Consider the following 6,000-nt stretch of genomic DNA (forward strand, 5'->3'; position numbering starts at 1 on the left):
AGAGAATGGATAAATACACTGTGGAGGATTTGCCAACATGTACTATGATGCTACCTGCAACTACAAGGACAATTCTGAAAAACTTAATTTGAGTTTCTTTAAAGTAAGATTATATACACCCTTTTTGTAAATCAAAAACTAAGAAAACCTAAATAGTACATTCTTTAGGCATACATACATATGTCATAAAACAGTTTTGCAATAAAACCAGGGGTTAACACAAAATTCAGGTTGGAAGGGACATAGAGAATGGCACAGAGATACAACAGTACAAAGTAACAATATAGCGGGATCCCCCCACCCTGGTTTCTGTTTATTCTCTTTAACAGCTTTATTGAGATATAACACGTAGGAGACAATTCGCCCATTTGAAGTGCATGATTCAATGATATGTGCAATTATCACCACAGTCAATTTTAGAACATTTTCATCAGCTCAACGAAAAACCCTATAGCCTGTAAACTATCACCTCCCTACCCTCAATCCCCAGCCCTAAGCAACTACTCATCTACTTCCTGTCTTTATAGATGCCCCTGTTCTGCACGTTTTCATATGAACAGAATTTAAAAATATATATTTTACTTATTGATTCATGAGAGACACACAGAGAGAGGCAGAGGGAGAAGCAGGTTCCTTGCGTGTTTGCCAAAGTGGGACTCGATCCCAGGACCCAGGGATCGTGACCTGAGGTGCAGGCAGATGCTCAACTGAGCCACCCAGGTGTCCCTACTTTCCCAATTTAACCAGCAATCTCCATCACCACCTTCAGGTCACAAACACTATTCCTTCTAGAATTGCGTTGTCTGACCCCTGCTGGGCCTCACAGCATTGGTCACTACTCCACAAGGTTCCTTCCAGGTCATACTCAGCAGGAAGGAGGGACAGTTGAGGCCCCTGACTTAAGCTTTCTAGCTGCAGAACTGACCTCAACCACTGAGCCACCCAGGTGCCGCCATAGGAACAGACTTAAACAATTTGTGGTCTTTTGTGACTCGCTTCTTTCACTTAGAATAATGCTTTCAAGGCTCATACATGTTTTAGCATGGATCACTACTTCGTTTCTTTTTTATGGCCAACTACTATCCCATTATATGGATATACCACAGTTTATTTATCCATTCATCAATCAATGGACATTTGGGTTACTTCCGCCCAAGTAATAGCTAATTACTTCAGCTATTATGAATGGTGCTGGTATAAATATTCATGCATAGGTTTTTGTGTAGACATATACTTTCGTTTCTCTTGGATATATATACTGAGAGTGAAATTGCTCTATCATATGGTAACTCACTGTTCAACTTTTGAGGAACTGCTAATCCGCTTTCCAAAGCAGCAGCACCATTTGAAATTCTAAATTCTACAACCAATGAGTAAGAGTTCCAGTTCCTCCACATCCTCACCAACACTTACTATCTGATTTGTTTTTTATTCTAGCCTTCCTAGTGGATACAAAATGGTATCCACTAGAGTGGTCTGCCTTGTACTTCTCTGATGAATAATGATGTCAAGCATCTTTTCATTACTTATCGGCTATCTGTATATCTTCTTTGGAGAAATGTCTATTCAGATCTTTTGACAGCTTTTACATTGGGTTATTTATCTTTTTATTATTGAATTGTAAGAGCTCTTTATATATTTTGGATACAAGCCCCTAATTAGATACATAATTTAAAAATATTTTCTCCCATTCCATAGGTTATCTTTTAACAATTAGCCCTTTCTTAAGCCCAAGTTTTTAATGCAGTGATAGGATCACAGGTGGCCATCTGAACATAGTGGTTATAGCTTACATATACTTAACATATTAGTTTTACGTATAAAATATTACATAATTAACAAAACTTCATGTATAAAGATGTCTGTTAGGGAATATTCAAGACAAAACAAAACACTATAATGTCCAAATAAGTTAATGCTACTTTTGAAGGTATATAACAACTGCTGGATATGACTCAGGCACTCAGAGAATCTGGCCCATGAATCCATTCAAAGGCTCTTCTTCAAACTATCACATAGCAAGTGGAAGTAGCAGACTCCTACCCTAAGGAAAAACCTGCCCCCCTTTTCTCCTGTCTTTTTATCTCTCCTTTCTCTCCCAAGCTAAGAATCATTTTTACACTTAAAATACCTGAAAAAAATAAGAAGAATGTTTCATTACTGATGAAAAGTTCATGAACTTCAAATTTGTTAATACAGTGTAAAGTTTGGCAAATGTTTTGAGCCAAGAGCTAGAGAGTAAATATGTAGGTTTTTGCTGGCCACGCGATCTCTTTAGGAGCTACTCAACTCTTAAAACCAGCCATAGACAATACATAAAGGAATGGTATGGCTGAAATTTACGGACACTGAAATTTGAAGTTCGTATGGTTTTCACCATTTCAACAATGAGCACCAAAAACCTCTTCCAACCAGTCATGGCCATTTCCGTCGATCACCTTCCTGATTTCTCAATTTCTTTTTCTCTTTAGTAAACATGACACCTTGATTCTAATTTTAACAAGGATTTTTAGATGTGGGAACTCACAGAAGAGTCTTTCTTTGCAAAATACTCTGTCTTCAAGAAGTCATGATCCAGCCACACTCCACACTCAAGCTATTGAGTTAATTACTTAAAAAACTTTCACTATCTGGAGGCCTGGGTGGCTCAGTGTTGAGAGACTGCCTAAGGCTCAGAGAGCCTGCCTCTCCCACTGCCTACGCCTCTGCCTCTCTCTGTGTGTCTCTCATGAATAAATAAGTAAAATCTTTTTTAAAAAAAATTAAATAACTAACTAAATAAATAAATAAACTTTCCCTGCCTGCTCATTACATGCTGTTAGTCAAATACTGCTCCTGCTGAAAGAAGTTCCCCAAACCCCATCCTTGCCCTCAAGAGGCTTACCGTCTAGTTGGACTCTTAAGAATAATTTCCCCAAAGATCACTCCACTATTATCATCTCACATCAAGTGAGCTGAGACGTTTTACCAAGAATTCTAAGGCACGTTCCTTAAATGAAGAGAAATCCATATACTCAGTGGAGAAAGGGTACCTGCAAACAATTCTGGTAAGCCATGGGGCCTGAGTCGCACAGCCTCCTGCCCTCCCACGACCTACAGAACCAAAGGTTCTTCATGTTTTGCTACAGGTTCCAGCTCCTCTTTGGCCCTTTGGACCCAATCCTAGTTTCACATCCTCAACAGCAGTCACTCATTGGCTCATTTTGCAGAGAGCCCCCGTGCAAAGGCCGCTCCAACTCGCAGCCCGCCGGTGGGGCCGCCGCGCCCGGCCGAGGATACAGGGAAGGCCCTCAGCACGGGGGCGCTGCGCGGGCCGCCCTCCACCGCCAGCCGCGGGGAGCCCTGTTCCCCCGCCCCTCGAGGCCTCAGTGGCCTTTGCATTTTTTTCAAGTGACTCATTGGCTCTGCTCAGGTTGGACAGAGACGCCAGGTCCGTTTCTGTCGGGCACTTTCCGATCGAGGTGCGGTGGGCGCATCCAGCGCGGTCACGGCGCTTCCCACGCTCCCCCCGCCCCGGCTCCCCCCTCCCCCCCCGGAGGCCCGGAGCCCCCAAAGTTAGGACGGGCCTGGGGCGCAGCGCTGGGCGGTAGGCCCCGCCGGACCCGCGCGCACCCCGGGGCGCCCCGCCGGCCGCACGGGGCGGGGGCAGGGCGCCGGGCGCTGACCCAGATGGGCCGCCCGCCTCCCCCCGCCCCGCCCCGCCCGCGTCCCCGCCCCCGCCCCGGGCCCCGGCCCCCGGCCCCAGGCCCCCGGCCCCGCGGGCGCCCGCGCCTCCTCTCCCGCTCGCGCGCCGCCGCGCCCCGGCCCCTCTCCTCCCCTCTCCTCTCTCCCCTCCCCTCCCCTCCCCTCCCCGCCTCCCCGCGCAACTCCGAGCGCCGGCCGCGGGGCGCCCCCGCACCTGCGCCCCCGCCCCTGCGCCCCTGCACCTGCGCCCCCGCCCCCGCGCGCGCGCTGCTCCCGCTTACCTGCTGGGGGTCCCGGGGTCCGCGCCGCGCCGCTCGCACCTCCTCCCTCTCCCTCCTCCCCCCGACCGGAGCCGCTGTCGGTCACGCTGCTCCCGGGGAGAGTCGCCGGCGGCTTCCGGGAGCTCCAAATACAGACGAGCCGGGGGAGGGGGGGGGGAGGGAGGGAGGAGGGCAAGGCCCCGCGGGTGGGGGTGGGGGTGGGGATGCAGGGGAGCGGGGAGGAGAGGGGGCCGGGCGACGCGGAGGGCCGGGGGCGGCGGGGAGGCAGGGAGCGAGCGCCGGCCCAGCGCCCGGCTACCAAAGAAATGGATTCAGCGCGTCGGGCAGCCCAGCGCGAAGTCTGGAAAGATCCGGAGACTCCCGGCCCCGGATAGCGCGGCTTCTCAGACTTTGCCGAGAGGTGGGATGGGTCCTGAGCCAGCAGGAGACGGGCCTGGGCGTCCCCGAGCCCAGAGTATGAATAAGGGTCCTGGCAGGAGAGGCCGCTGGGCCGCGAACGCACTAGCTAGGCGGGCAGCTCAGATGCGCTCAGATCTTGTCAAAACAAAACCGAAAAACATTGTCTAGGCTGTTGTGTTTTTTTTTTATTTTAATTTTTATTTATTTATGATAGTCACACAGAGAGAGGCAGAGACACAGGCAGAGGGAGAAGCAGGCGCCATGCACCGGGAGCCCGACGTGGGATTCGATCCCGGGTCTCCAGGATCGCGCCCTGGGCCAAAGGCAGGCGCTAAACCGCTGCGCCACCCAGGGATCCCTGTCTTTAAATTATATCTTGCATACAGCATCTTTAAAAGAGAATAAATGCTCAATTATTTAAAAACAAACATATCCCAGCGAAACCTGGGTGGCCCAGTGGTTGAGCGTCTACCTTTGGCCCAGGGCGTGATCCTGGAGACCTGGGATTGAGTCCCACATTGGGCTCCTCGCAGGGCGCCTGCTTCTCCCTCTGCCTCTGTCTCTGCCTCTCTCTCTGTGCCTCCCGTGAATAAATAAATAAAATATTTAAAAAACAAAACAAAAAATAAACATATCCCAAATCAGTCTATTTGTGGCCGTTTTCCTTCTATATATGGATTATAATTATAAAATTAGACGCTCTTTACTTTTTTTGGTTAACATTAGTAGAAGGAAAACATTGGTTTTCAATTTTCATCATTTATGTCAATCTGAGAAAGTGGACTTGAAACTCTTCATTGAATAAGTGCCAGGGAAATAATTATGGCGGGGGATGGTAATTGATATTTCTTAAAATTTTCAAACAAGCAAGAGGATGGCTCTAAAAAGCTAATATTTTCAGTCAATGTTAAAATTGCATCTAGTTTGTTTCTGTGCATTACAAGGCTTATCCTGACCCCATAGTCAGAACTTAAATGAAGGTCATTGCTATTACACATTACTTTGAGCTAACAGAGGAATGCATCTTTGGTCCCCTTTGTCTGAAAAGAGGGAAACAAAATGGCATAAATATTGATAAAAGGATGCATATGTTACATATATCTGAGAGCCAGTGCCATCCCTATCATGCCCATGCCCCGCATTTGGTAGGTATCTAATACATTTCTACTGAATAATGAATAAATGAATAAATAGATGGATAGAGTATATATGCATTTAGAATATTTATGTTCCAAGAATGTAAAATGTAATATATCCATAAGAACCAGTTTGTGCAGGTTTACAGGAAACGTCGAAGTATCCAGCCTAATAATACCTTTTTCCCCCCTGGCACTAACATCAACAAATACTGTGAGAGTATTTCCTTTAACTGAGTATATATTGCTTGGAGTATAAAGTATTATGGCATATAAAGGCGAATGAGGCACAATCTTGCCTTTAGGTTTATAATATAGTAGGAAGAAGAGAGTATAAAAATAATGACAGTGGAAAGAAGACCATTAAAAAATGTCCTAAAAGAAATAAGATGGAAGGTCTATGGTCGCGCAGACAAGAGGGAGGTTCCTTCTAGTACTGGGATCAGAGAATACAACCTGATGGAAGTGAGAGTTGAACTTTCAAGCAGAAATGAAACAGC

The 6,000-nt window shown here is 47.1% G+C and overlaps 1 protein-coding gene across 1 annotated transcript in view; it reads right to left on the reverse strand.

Moving 5' to 3' along the window:
* The window catches only part of CAP2 (cyclase associated actin cytoskeleton regulatory protein 2), a 137,582-nt gene extending 133,307 nt beyond the window's left edge, over window positions 1-4,275 (reverse strand). The window contains exon 1 of the mRNA XM_072813960.1: window positions 3,966-4,275. The gene's annotated coding sequence lies outside the window, so the exon portion shown is untranslated. The remainder of the gene's footprint in view (window positions 1-3,965) is intronic.
* Window positions 4,276-6,000: the final 1,725 nt, after the last annotated feature.

Source organism: Canis lupus, chromosome 37 (assembly GCF_048164855.1).
Source record: "Canis lupus baileyi chromosome 37, mCanLup2.hap1, whole genome shotgun sequence".
NCBI classification, from domain to species: domain Eukaryota; kingdom Metazoa; phylum Chordata; class Mammalia; order Carnivora; family Canidae; genus Canis; species Canis lupus.